The sequence below is a fragment of the Podarcis erhardii genome, assembly GCF_964252035.2.
Source record: "Podarcis erhardii genome assembly, chromosome: 13".
Taxonomy (NCBI): domain Eukaryota; kingdom Metazoa; phylum Chordata; class Lepidosauria; order Squamata; family Lacertidae; genus Podarcis; species Podarcis erhardii.
The window spans coordinates 22,302,066-22,316,559 of record NC_138502.1 but is presented as its reverse complement, the minus strand read 5'-3'; the positions used below and the strand labels follow the sequence as shown (position 1 = coordinate 22,316,559).

The following is a 14,494-nucleotide window of genomic DNA, read 5'->3' as shown; positions in this document are numbered from 1 at the left end:
CTCTCTCAGTGCCAACCCAAGTCTGCTGCTGGGCTTTGGTTGTGTATCAAGGAGCTGGTAAGAATGGCTCACATAAGTGCAGGAAAGAAGCTTGCAGTTTATCAAAGACTACAGACACTTTGTGGCTAGTTATTCATTCAAAGGATACTCACTTGCTTTTCTTGTGCGTTTCTCAGTTTCTACAACAATAAATGAAAAAGAGTATATCTTAGCACACATGTACCTAGCTTTTCATTCAGTTCCTGAGATACTTGGTTTAATTTGAGCAGAACACTAGCCTGAAGCAGCCCATCCTCCATTCATCGTAATTTTATAGCCTCTGTCCTCCTTTTACAATTATGCAGATTACTTTCCTATGGATACCTGTATGATGTGTGCTATTCTCATAATAAAATCACTTCTATCAAAACTAGGGAAGTAAATTCATTCTAATTTAGTTTGTACCCAGCACAAAACAACCCTGCACCTATTTATCCATAATTTGGAAGATTTCTTTCCCAGAAGTACTTCTTTCATATATGCTGTTTTCATATATGACTGTAAAACAACAAGGCAATTTATATGACTTCTTGTTTGCTACTTCAAACAGAAAGCCTACTCTTGCAAAAACTTTACAGCAGATATTCTTTTTAATTTTGGAAGGATTCATCCCCCCCTGAACTGGGGGTGGGGGGGGATAACATGCCTGACAATTTCATCCAATTCTGCCAAAAATAAAGATTAAAGACCAAAAGGGGAAATAAGCAAGGTAAAAGTTTTACACCAAGGATAGAGGATGAAAAACAAAAAACAAAAATCAGAAATGAACACCACTGATTATTCTTGCCTAGGACTCTTGGGTTTGAACCTGAGGAATACCAGCATGTGTCACTGTCAGATGGTAGGAAGGTTCTTGATTAGTGAAGCCTGGTATAAGTCCCTGGGGTCTGGCCTTTACCAGGTCAGCTGTTGTGCCTTAGTCTGTGGGTCATGCCCCTTAAAAACGACAAGCAAATTCTACTTTATTTCCATGACCTGCCAATAGCAATGGATAGATCTACAAATTTTGGTTTCTCTCCATTTTTCATTTTTAATCTTAAATTTAGTTTGCCATGATCCTGCATTTTTTCTTCATGAAAATTCATCAACATTTCAGTCCTTATTTCTCCTAATACACACATTTTGAAGGCAATTTCCTTTAATATGATGCATTATTTTCACTAATACGTGTATTTTTGGGGTACACTTTCCTCTAATGTATTTCTGGTTGAAAAAATGAATTACAAAATGCAATAAATTGGCATTTTGGTTTCCATCTTGATTTGCTAAGTCCAAAGCAGGTAGATCCACATTAAAATGTAAACCACATTGAATTTCCCAACTATCTATTGGGGAAGTGACTCTGATTGCCTGAAGCAGCTTTTAAACTATGCTCATTTTAAGGCAGTTTAAGGAGCTATTACTGGCTGTAGTAAATACGTATTGATTTAACTGGTATGCATTTCTTCTCTGTATCCAAAAACACACCACTCATTTTTATAAACATAGGTACAAAAAAGAAGGTTTCTGTAAGAGTTCACATCTACAGTTAAATGACATTAAGAAAATGACAGATTTAAAATACTTACGTCTCTTTTTGCGCTTAACACAAAGAAGAAGGCAGATGGAAAGCAACAGAATTATTAGGAAGGGTCCTAGCCAAGGGAAAGTGGTAGGATAAAGCGCATCTGAAACACACATTAAAATCTCAGTTACAGCCACATATTTCTCCTGAAGAAGATTTCAAGTTGCAAAACTAACCTAACCAGAGTCTGCCTTTGCCACTCACCTTCATTGCCCCAAACTCTCCTGAACTTCCTATTTTGGGAGGGATTGATCTGATGTTGTGGTGGCGGGGGGCCTTCAGCTGTGACCTGCCTGCCTCTCTGCTGAATAGTGGATATGGGATAGAAGCCAGAAGACACTTCAGCCATTACCCCAGATGATAACTGATGAAATGCTGCTGAGCAGAACTACAGTGGTACTTCCAGTTACGAACTTGATCCGTTCTGGAGGTCTGTTTTTAACCCGAAACTGTTCTTAACATGAGGCGCGCTTTCACTAATGGCGCCTCCCACTGCTGCCACACCACCAGCGTGTGATTTCCGCGCACATCCTGGGGCAAAGTTCGCAACAAGGGGATCTACTTCCGGGTTAGCAGAGCTCGTAACCCAAAGCATTCGTAAGGAGGGTGGTACGTAATACAAGGTTCCACTATACTGTCATAGATAATCTGGATAATCCGTTCAAACAAAGAACATGGTGTACTTCAGACGCATCAAAATCAAATAAATTTCCCAAACTTCTCTCTTCCTATAGTACTTCTACTGAAAACACATTGAAAGCCTTTAACCTCTTGGCACTTTTGCTTCACCGCTACTCACCAGAGATCAGGATTTTTGATTCACTCTCCATCTCTAGTTCATTGATGATATTGCAAGAGACTTCATGGTCAACTCTTAATTCTGTTGTAATGGAACTGGAAACACTGAAGTTCCCTGCCTTGGTCTTTGTGATTATAGTGTCTGACTGTTTACTTCAGACTTTCCCTTCACTGTCCAGGCAGAGAGCCTTGGGCTTTGGGTACCAACCGTTGGAGCTGCAGGTGAGGCCAATCCCCCAGCCTTTATAATCCACCAAGGCAATGGTGGGCTCTGTTCCTTTTGCTGCACAAGAAGAACACCACATATTAATTTTCCATTGCTTCAAGTATCATAGAACCTGTCTAGAGTTTCTGCACCAGGAATGATACTTTATTACAGTCAGTTCTTACAGTACACATTTTCCATTGCTCCAAGTATCATAGAACCTGTCTAGAACACATGGATCAAAGATCTGAAGAATAGGACTATACCTTTACCTTTACCTTTACCTTTATTTCACCACACCAGCAGAATGTATGTGTCAACTAAAGCTGTTTTCTATAATAATAATAATAATAATTTATTATTTGTACCCCGCCCATCTGGTTGGGTTTCCCCAGCCACTCTGGGCGGCTTCCAACAGAGATGAAAAATACACTAAAATGTCACTGTCAGGGAACTGCCATCGGAGGGACAGGTGGTGGAGAGGCTCCAGGAGAATAGGAGAGACTCTACAGCAGAAGAAGGAACCAGTAGGGGGAGAGCTGGAGTTCCAGCGGAAGGGGAATCGGAGGAGAGGCTCTGGGATACTTCTAGTGAGAATAGTGAAGAGGTAACAAGACCCCCGTTAGGAACTCCCACCCTTCGCCGGAAACTGTCACGCAGAGAGTCACGAAGGCGCATGTCCGTCAAACAACTTTTATGTTGGAGTAAGTTCCGTAGACGCCCACTGTCAGATTCTACCAGCGACTGACGGAGTCATGCTTTAGGGGCTCCGTTAGTGCCTAGGTTTGGGTGACCAGCCAAACCCCAGAGGGATCAAGCTTTTACGCACAAGCAGCTCATTATCCCATCACAGCAATCTGACAGTCTTTGAAAGCAGCTTGTGCAACAAAAGGGCATCATGAGCGAACCAGCCGGAACCGGAGGAGCTGGAGCTGGAGCAGGTCCAAGCCTGGAAGAAAGGTACAGGGCGTTGGAGGTCCAGCTCGCGCTGCAAACGGCGAGGCTCGAGGAGAGGAGGGCTCAAGATGCGGATAAGGGGAAAACCACCCCACTTGCCAGAAAGGTGCCTGGATTGGTGCAGAAATTTGGGGGGGATCCCAGGAACTATCAAGCCTTTAGGACAGAGATGCAATATGCTCTCAATCTACTGTTTGATGACTTCCCCGATGAGAACTCTAGAGTGGCGTACGTGATTGGCCATCTAGAGGGAGGGGCGAAGGACTGGGTTAGGCCCCTGATGGCAGCCAATAATGAAATCTTAAAGGACACAAGGAAGTTTTTTCGCGCCATGGACTTGATGTTTTCCAGCGAGATTGAGCAAGGGGTGGTGCGCAGGCAGTTAATGGCGTGTAAACAGGGGAGCCGATCTGTACGTGAGTACTGGACTGAGTTCACCATGCTGATTCATAGACTGGGGTGGGACCTTGCGAGTGAACCTATTCAAATGCTGTTTGAAGAAGGGCTCTCTCCGGCAGTGAAAGATGAACTTTCCCGGGCGCCTAGGGCGGAGTCTATGGATCAGCTGACTAAATCTGTGCTGTCCATAGGAGCGCGCCAGGAAGCCAGAGCTTTGGAAAAGCGGGAAGGAAAGGGGGAACGTTGGAAGGACTTCCGCATTCCAGAGATTCCGGAGCAGCCTTTCCCGCCAGCAGAGCCGATGGAACTTGGAACAGCGCGCGCGCGTGCAGTTTCAAACACCAGTGAGGGGCGGAAGAAGGAGGGAAAGAGCGCCAAGAGACGTTATCTCTGCCAACAGCCAGGTCACTTTGCCAGAGTTTGTCCGCAAAGGAAGGAATGGCAAGGGATGGCGGGAACTGTTGGGGGGAAGGAGGAAGAAGAAATCAAGGAGCAAGTAAAAGCCAACGCCTGGCTGCCAACATCAGGGCACAGCAGCCAGGCCAGGGAGTAGTGAATGTGCCCACGCCGGAACCTCCAAGACCAGCGCTTGTGATAGAGGTGTTGCTGGAACTGTCAAACGGACACCCACTAAAGATAAAAGCGCTATTGGATTCAGGTAGCTCCTGTAATTTCATGAGTAAGGAGTTTGCAGCTGAACACCAGATACAGACTGTCCCATTAAGTAAGCCTTTGCAGGTTACCACGATTGATGGGAGGGAACTGTTGGGAGGAGAAGTGAGCCAACAGACTGTACCAATGATAATGAGGGTGGCAAGACACACAGAACTGATAGCGTTTAACGTAGCCACCTTGGGAGGTGCTCCTATTATTTTGGGAATGAGCTGGCTGGCACTACACGATCCGCTAGTAGGCTGGCATCAGAGAGTGGTTTCCTTTGGATCAGCACATTGCCTAGAACACTGCAAGGAGGGAGAGGCTCAGGCAGGGGCCAGGGCCACTCTAGCAAGGATGGAAGTGAGGGACAAGGGGAAGGTGCCACCACAATACGCTGACTTGATTGACGTCTTTAGCGAAAAGGAAGCAGATAAACTGCCCCCGCACAGACCCTTTGACTGTCAAATTACCTTACTCCCAGGAGCACAATTGCCAGTGGGCAAGCTGTATGCAATGTCAGACAGTGAGATGCAGGAGTTAAGGGAGTTCATTGACAAGAACCTCAAGCGAGGTTTCATCAGAGAGTCACGAGCGGTGGGGGGGCAGCCCAGTGTTCTTTGTGGACAAAAAAAAACGGGTAAACCCAGGCTTGTGTGTGATTTCAGGGCAGTGTCAGAACCAGTGACTTTCCCTATGCCTAGAATTGATGACATTCTGACACGGGTGAGAAAAGGGAAAATTTTTACCAAGCTGGACCTTAGAGGGGCATATAACGTGATACGTGTGAGAAAGGGGGATGAGTGGAAAACCACTATGTTCACCCCCTTGGGGGCCTTTGAGTACCTCGTTATGCCCTTCGGTCTACAGGCGGGCTCGGCCTGTTTTCAATCGTTCATGAATCACGTCCTGGGGCCACTGCTCTACAAGAACTGCGTAGCGTTCTTAGATGACGTCCTGGTGTACTCAGAGAATGAGGAGCAGCATGTGCGAGATGTAAGAGAAGTACTGAGCAAACTGCGAGAAAATCGGCTGTGGGTGAAACTGGAGAAGTGTCAGTTTCATACCAGGGAGGTGGAATTCCTGGGGTACCGGTTGTCTGATAAGGGATTGGCCATGGATCCCAGCAAGGTTCAAGCGGTACTGGAATGGAAAACACCAAAGACCAAGAAGGACGTGCAAAGATTCCTGGACTTCGGAAACTTCTATAGGAAGTTCATCAAAAACTTTGCCCATTTAACAGCGCCCATCACGGATTGTCTTAGCAGCAAGAAAAAATTTGTTTGGACGGAAGAAGCGCAGCGGGCGTTCGAACACTTAAAGCAGGCGTTTGCGTCGGAAGAGCAGCTTTTGCACGTAGATCTACAACAACCAATGAGGGTGGAGACTGACGCGTCAGACCGAGCGGTGGGGGCCGTGCTTCTCCAGCCGGGAAAAGATACGTCTGAATGGAGACCGTGTGCGTTCTTCTCGCGGAAGATGAACAAATCCGAGAGGAACTACACAGTATACGACCGAGAACTGCTCGCCATTCATGAAGCATTCCGGAGATGGCGGCACTTGCTGATTGGAGCGCAGCACAAGGTTCAAGTCTGAACTGACCACAAAAATCTGGAATACTGGAGAACAGCCCGAGTGCTGAACCAGAGACAAGTGAGATGGGCCCAGGAGTTCTCCAAATTCCACTTTGAGATTCGTTACGTGCCAGGCTCCGAGAACGTGAGGGCGGACGCTCTTTCCAGGAAACCTGAGTACTTAGAGGGGGAGGGAGCGCCTGAGGCAAGACATGTAATCCCTGAAGACCGCTGGGTGTGTGGGGCGGCATTGGTGGGGCAGAGGGAACTGATAGAGAGTACTGAGAATGATGAATACGCCCAAGAGAAACTCAGAGAACTCAGGAGGACAGAGGAGAACACAGGGGGGTTTGAAGAAAAGAATGGGGCGTTGTATTACAAAGGGGCACTGTACATACCCGATGGGGAACTGAGGGGCAGAGTACTCAAGCAGTTGCATGACAGCCCCACAGCGGGGCATTTTGGACAGCACAAAACCATGTGGTTGGTTACCAGGGAGTTTTGGTGGCCCAAGGTGAGGGAGGACGTACGGGAATATGTCAGGGGTTGCAACAGGTGCCAGCGAGCGAAAGGGGAGAGGGTGGCGCCAGCGGGGCTATTACAACCCTTACCCACATCAGAAAGGCCATGGGAGGCAGTATCCATAGATTTTATGACGGACCTGCCAAAATCCAAGGGCAAAACAGCTGTCATGGTGGTGGTAGATCTATTAACTAAGATGTGTCATTTTATAGCCTGTTCACATGCGGTCACCGCGGAGGAAACCGCCAAGTTATTTGTAGAGCATATTTTCAGGTTGCATGGCGCCCCCTTGAGGGTGGTCAGCGACAGAGGGAAACAGTTTACTTCCAGGTTCTGGAGGAAACTTATGAGCTTACTGCACGTGGAACTCAATTTCTCAACTGCCCGGCACCCAGAAACAAATGGGCAAGCGGAAAGGGCAAACGGGATTTTACAACAATACCTGAGGTGTTATGTAAAAGACAGAGAAAATGATTGGGTAGATAAGTTACCTCTGGCAGAATTTGCCTACAACAACGCGGAGAACGTGTCCACAGGGATGAGTCCTTTTCTGGCAAATTATGGGTGTCATCCCCGGGCATTTCCAGGAGAAGGAGGGGAGAGGTGGAGCGTGCCGGCGGCGGAACACTTTTTTGAAGAGATGGAAGCGATCCACCGTCAGCTTCAACTTAACTTAGAGAAAGCCAAGGAAGAATATAAGAAGCAAGCAGACAGAAATAGGAGGGAAGGTGAAACTATAAGGGTGGGAAACCGGGTGTGGCTATCCACCCAAGGACTACCGTTCAAGGGAGGGAGTAAGAAATTGAGACCCAAAAGACTGGGACCCTTTGAGGTCATACAGCAGGTCAACCCAGTAGCATTCAAACTCAGACTGCCCAGTCACATGAAATTGCACCCAGTATTTCACAGGTCATTACTGTCGCCGTACCGAAAGCGACGTGAGTGGGGGGAGCGTGAGAGAGAGGTCACTCAAACGCCCGTGATAGAAGAGAGAGGACGCGACATGAACGTGGCAGGAATCATTGATTCCAGGTGGAAGGGGAATCAGGTGGAATATCTGGTAGAATGGGAGGGGGAAGTTGAGTCGGAAAACACTTGGGTACCAGCAGAGTTAGTCAAGGACGAGGTTTTAATAGAAACATTTCATCAGCGTTTCCCAAAAAAACCGCAACCCGTGGCACGATTTAGAAGGGAACACTTTGGGACCACCGATGAGGAAGGGGAGTTTGAAGGGTTCCCAGAGTCAGGGGTGGGTGAGGAAGCCGACTCCGATGAAGAAGAGGAAGACAAGGAGAGAGACGGTACGCCGTGGCTAGAAGTGTTTGAATCCTCGGACGACGAGGAGAGTTCCTTCAGGGGCTTTCCGCCCTCACCGCCAGTGGGAGAGGAGGCGGGGGGTGAAGGGGGCCCTGGGGGGGAGGTGGATGTCAGGGAACTGCCATCGGAGGGACAGGTGGTGGAGAGGCTCCAGGAGAATAGGAGAGACTCTACAGCAGAAGAAGGAACCAGTAGGGGGAGAGCTGGAGTTCCAGCGGAAGGGGAATCGGAGGAGAGGCTCTGGGATACTTCTAGTGAGAATAGTGAAGAGGTAACAAGACCCCCGTTAGGAACTCCCACCCTTCGCCGGAAACTGTCACGCAGAGAGTCACGAAGGCGCATGTCCGTCAAACAACTTTTATGTTGGAGTAAGTTCCGTAGACGCCCACTGTCAGATTCTACCAGCGACTGACGGAGTCATGCTTTAGGGGCTCCGTTAGTGCCTAGGTTTGGGTGACCAGCCAAACCCCAGAGGGATCAAGCTTTTACGCACAAGCAGCTCATTATCCCATCACAGTCACATATTAAAAACTTCCCTGAACAGGGCTGCCTTCAGATGTCTTCTGAATGTCAGGTAGTTGTTTATCGCTTTGACATCTGATGGGAGGGCATTCCACAGGGCGGGCGCCACTACCGAGAAGGCCCTCTGCCTGGTTCCCTGTAACTTGGCCTCTCGCAGTGAGGGAACCGCCAGAAGGCCCTCGGAGCTGGACCTCAGTGTCCGGGCAGAACGATGGGGGAGGAGACGCTCCTTCAGATATACTGGACCGAGGCCATTTAGGGCTTTAAAGGTCAGCACCAACACTTTGAATTGTGCTCGGAAACGTACTGGGAGCCAATGTAGGTCTTTCAAGACCGGTGTTATATGGTCTCGGCGGCCACTCCCAGTCACCAGTCTAGCTGCCGCATTCTGGATTAGTTGTAGTTTCCGGGTCACCTTCAAAGGTAGCCCCACGTAGAGCGCATTGCAGTAGTCCAAGCGGGAGATAACCAGAGCATGTACCACTCTGGCGAGACAGTCTGCAGGCAGATAGGGTCTCAGCCTACGTACCAGATGGAGCTGGTAAACAGCTGCCCTGGATACAGATTTGACCTGTGCCTCCATGGACAGCTGTGAGTCCAAAATGACTCCCAGGCTGCGCACCTGGTCCTTCAGGGGCACAGTTACCCCATTCAGGACCAGGGAATCCTCCACACCTGCCCGCCTCCTGTCCCCCAAAAACAGTACTTCTGTCTTGTCAGGATTCAACCTCAATCTGTTAGCCGCCATCCATCCTCCAACCGCCTCCAGACACTCACACAGGACCTTCACCGCCTTCACTGGTTCTGATTTGAAAGAGAGGTAGAGCTGGGTATCATCTGCATACTGATGAACACCCAGCCCAAACCTCCTGATGATCTCTCCCAGTGGCTGCATGTAAATGTTGAAAAGCATGGGGGAGAGGACAGAACCCTGGGGCACCCCACAAGTGAGAGCCCAGGGGTCTGAACACTCATCCCCCACCACCACTTTCTGAACACGGCCCAGGAGGAAGGAGCGAAACCACTGTATGACAGTGCCCCCAGCTCCCAGCCCCTCAAGACGGTCCAGAAGGATGTCATGGTCGATGGTATCAAACGCCGCTGAGAGATCCAGCAGAACTAGGAAACAGCTCTCACCTTTGTCCCTAGCCCGCCGGAGATCATCAACCAGTGCGACCAAGGCAGTTTCAGTCCCATGATGAGGCCTGAATCCCGACTGGAAGGGATCCAAATGGTCCGCTTCTTCCAGGCGTGCCTGGAGTTGTTCAGCAACCACTCGCTCAATCACCTTGCCCAAGAATGGAAGGTTTGAGACTGGGCGATAATTGGCCATCGTGGCCGCATCTAAAGATGGTTTTTTAAGAAGCGGTTTAATAACCGCCTCTTTCAGCGGGTCTGGGAAGGCTCCCTCACGGAGGGAAGCATTCACCACCCCACGAAGCCCATCGCCCAATCCTTCCCGGCTAGCTTTTATAAGCCAGGATGGGCAAGGATCCAGGAGACAGGTGGTTGGCTTCACTCGTCCAAGCAGCCTGTCCACATCCTCGGAGGTAACAGATTGGAATTGATCCCACACAACTTGACCAGACAGGACTCTAGCACTCTCCTGCCCTGGCCCTGCTCCCACGGTGGAGTCTACTTCTTCCCGAATCTGAGCGATTTTATCTGCAAAAAAATTTGCAAAATCATATAAGGCAAACTTATCTGAAAATGAGGCATGTGTAGGATTTTACTTTTGTTTTTATATAATACGTTTTATGTTCTTACACTATTTCAGTTTAGATCTGATAAAAGAAATGTATTGCATATATAGTTATATATACCGTATTTTTTGCTCTATAAGATGCACCAGACCACAAGACGCACCTAGTTTTTGGAGGAGGAAAACAAGAAAAAAAATATTCTCAATCTCAGAAGCCAGAACAGCAAGAGGGATCGCTGCACAGTGAAAGCAACACTCTCTCTTGCTGTTCTGGCTTCTGGGATAGCTGCGCAGCCTGCATTCGCTCCATAAGATGCACACACATTTCCCCGTACTTTTTAAAAGGGAAAAAATGAGTCTTATAAAGCAAAAAATACGGTATATATTTTTCAAAAACTATATGTCTCTATTGCAAGTAGACAGATTATGTTTTCCACACACACACACACACACACACACACACACACACATCTTGTCAGCATTTCAGATAATCGAATACACTGCTCCAATATTGTTAAACCACAATACTAAATTTAAAAAGTTGCAGGTAAATTGTGTTGTGCAGCACGATGTGTGCATGTCACAGTAACTGCATTTCTGTCCTACACCACTCACTAATCCACTTTCCCCATGTAAATGTTGATACAGAGCTTTTCACAACACAACATATTGAGGTATAAGAAATATTCCCATAATGGGAAACTGCATCCTCTAAAGTGAAAAACAGGTTTTGTAGAAAGGGTCTAGAATTGGCTGGTAATACATATGTACTGAAATGAATGACTATGTGGGAGATCCATATTTAACTAAAGAGCTTGAAAAGCAGGACAAACCCTTCAAGTTGAGAGATGGTCAATGTCATCCCCAACTGAGAAGACCAGGAACATGAAGGAAAAAAGCCTGTGACGTACCATGGCAGAGCTAACTCTGTGTGCCAAGGGATAAATATCACTTGCTAGTGGCAAATGGGAGTGGCAAAGGAGCAGCCATTTTATGTCCATTACAAATGAAAGAAGCAATGACGAGCATTCAGGATTGTGTGGCTAGGAAGGATCTCTGCATAAAGGAGCATGTTGCCTTCATCCTTCCTTCTCTCAAACACACACACACACACACACAAACACAAATTTATATTTGTAAACTTACATTTTGCATAGAAGCCCCTGAAATTCACTATCACAAGTATATTTGCAAATGTGGCTTGAAAGTTTCTACACGAAGATAAACTAATTCTGTATATATCCTGAATGGAAGCAAGCGAAAAGCCTTGCTCCTTTCACCTGACCACCAATTCATAATTAAACAAACACATTCCAATAACTAAAAGAATGAAATGCAATTTTTTCTTACCTTCTTAGCAAACTGAGATTTGTTCGTCATTTACTGTACCTTCCTCCCGCTTCAGGTGGATCGGTGTTACGTTAATTATTTACTTTGATTTTCCTGCTCTGCATCAAGATAAGTAACTGCCAACAATTTGCTCTATGGTTAATGGCCCTGTGACATTCAGCACCTGCCTCCAAAGGATAGAGGAGTGTCCCATGCAAACACTAAGCTCCACAGATACATGTAGAGGTAATGCAAGTGATGACAGGGCTTCATTTGAAAGGACAGTCCTATATGAATGGCTCTCTATCCCAACTCTGGTTTAAAGATAACCTTAAGAAGGGAGAACAGAGACCTTGAAGTACTGCAGCAACAATTAGCCTCAGGACAACAGCCCGACAGTCACACAAGTCTCCTGGTCACGTCTCTCTTTTCCTGATTTGTTTATGCTACTAATGTTAAAGGAGGAGATTCAGCAGCGTATGCAGGCACACCGCTCATTCATTCTAAATCACGATAGACCAGGCAATCTGAATTAATGCAGTGAATGTGCAGCTTAGCCCTGTTTATTGCCTTGCTTGCTACAAATCTATTTCTACTCAGCTATGGTTTCTTTCTTCTCAATAATTTGATGTGATTGGCATCCACATGGAAGAGTGTGCTTTCAATGGTGAGGTCAAACTGTTGGAAAGTTACAGCAGCTGCTGTGGCAACTGATACCAGGGACACATGTTTTCCTGTGGTTGTGCTACTCAGAGTTCCAGGAACTTGGTACAAAAAAGTCTAAGACGTCCCATGGCAGAGCTGACTCTGTGACCAAGGAATAAATATCACTTGCTAGAGTAAAATGGGAGTGGCAAAGAAGCAGCCATTTCATGTCCCATACAAATGAAAGAAGCAGCCACCAGTATTCAGGCTTGCGTGGCTAGGAAGGATTTCTGCATAAAGGAGCAAGTCGCTTTTATTCTTCTTTCTATCAAACACACACATTTCTATTTGTAAACTTACATTTTGCATGGAAATTTTTATCACAAGTATATTTGCAAACGTGACTTGAAAGTTTCTACACAAAGGTAAACTAATCCTATATATATCCTGAATGGAAGCAAAGGAAAAGCCTTGCTCCTTTCACCTGGCCACCAATTCATCATTAAACAAACACATTCCAATAACTAAAAGAATTAAATATAATTCTGGAAATATTTTTTCTTACCTTTTAGCAAACAGTGAGATTCGTTCGTCAGTTCCTGTACCTTGCTCCCGCTTCTGGCAGACCTTTGTTACAGGAGTTATTTACTTTCATTTTCCTGCTCCGCATCAAGATAAGTAACTGCAAAAATCTGCTCTACAGTTAATGGCTGTGACATTCAGCACCTGCCTCTGAAGGATAAAGGAGTGTCCTATGTAAACTCTATGCTCCACTGATACTTGTAGAGCTAATACATTGACTACAGTGCTTCATTTGAAAAGACAGTCCTATATGAACGGCTCTCTACCCCAAGTCTGGTTTAAAGATAACCTTAAGAAGGGAGAACAGAGACCTTGAAGTACTGCAGCAACAATTAGCCTCAGGACAACAGTCCGAAAGTCTCCTGGTCACGGACGTCCGTTCTATGATGAGCTGTGTTGAATTTCTATTTAAAATATAGCAATTATTTCTAAATTTGCATCCACATGTAATGTATAAATCAGAACATGCAAACTGATGCCCTCTTTTCCTGATTTGTTTATACTATTAGCGTTAAAGGAGATTCAGCAGCGTATGAAGGCACACAGCTCATTCATTCTAAATCACAATAGACCAGCTTAGCCCTGTTTATTGCTTTGCTTGCTACAAAACTACTTCTACCCTACTTCTGCTTCCTGCGGTTGTGCTGCTGTAGAGGCTCCATGGCATTTATTCTCTCTGTGCTCCTCTTAGCAGTTATTCCTCCTCTGGTCACTGCTGTGGATGCACAACCTGCTGTCTCCAGGCACTGCGGTCATCTGCAAGGGATTCCTATGTGACCGGGTTAATGTTGGGAGCCTTCATGACACATCTACAGACATATGATGTACACAACTACATTTACTCTTAGATCCTGAGATTGAGAAATGGCATCTGTCAAGAGCACACAATGTCAAGTTCTCATGGGCTTTCCTTCTGGAGGTATGTCTCATTGTGCCACCACCAAGGATTATTTAGAGCAGGTATAATGGAAATGTTAGCGCAGCCCAAGGTGTACTTGCTGTTTACAAGGTAGAACACCACCTGAGCCCTTGAACTGGTAAGCGGTGGCTTCACAAGATGGCTCTGCTGCCCCCAATGAGATCCACTGATGGATACCTCTTACAGTAGTCTCCTGCTGGTGGAGAAGCCTATTGGCTCTCTCCACTGGTTAGAATTCAGAGTCCAACATCTTCTGATGGGTATCAGGTTTGAGAAGGCTGATATCCATATGACAGATTTAGCTGTGCCACTCTCTTATAGTTTACCAGTATATTTAAATCTCTGCTTCTAAACACACACTGTCTTTTGTTGTGGTGTAAGACTTTCTAGTAACTCCCCTTTCACTGTCCAGCTTTCAGATACATGGTTCTCAAAGTTTCCTTCAAAGCTTTTATTTTCTTCACCTTTGCTCAATGGTAACATGACATGCAGCGCAGCCAGTAACTAACAAGGCTTTCAGCTAAACAGCTGGTGAAATCCAGATAATGTGCTTATGTAAGATTTACTATGTGTAGCTGCAATATATATGTGACTTGTGGACTAGTTGGATATTGTTGGTGTGTGTGTATAATTACTAGAACCACATTATATGAGAATAAGAATGGACTCATTTCCTATACGGCTTGCTAAAGTATTATCATTGTTGTTGTCTTGGATTTGAATTTCAAACTTCATGAGTCTAAACATTTGAAACAGGGGCAACCAC

At 46.3% G+C, this 14,494-nt stretch overlaps 1 protein-coding gene, 1 long non-coding RNA gene and 1 pseudogene across 5 annotated transcripts in view; all 3 read right to left on the bottom strand.

Annotated features, from left to right (window-relative positions):
- Positions 1-14,494, bottom strand: part of LOC309327599 (E3 ubiquitin-protein ligase TRIM39 pseudogene) — a 47,073-nt pseudogene that overhangs the window by 6,359 nt on the left and 26,220 nt on the right. The gene's annotated exons all lie outside the window — the stretch shown is intronic.
- LOC309327596 (uncharacterized protein) overlaps positions 1-14,494 on the bottom strand; it is a 63,100-nt gene that overhangs the window by 27,265 nt on the left and 21,341 nt on the right. The gene's annotated exons all lie outside the window — the stretch shown is intronic.
- LOC309327601 lies at positions 943-2,435 on the bottom strand. The gene is made up of 3 exons (XR_014150590.1): positions 2,403-2,435; positions 1,608-1,706; positions 943-975 (listed from the first exon to the last, which is right to left on the bottom strand). It is a non-coding gene; the product is annotated as an uncharacterized lncRNA (long non-coding RNA).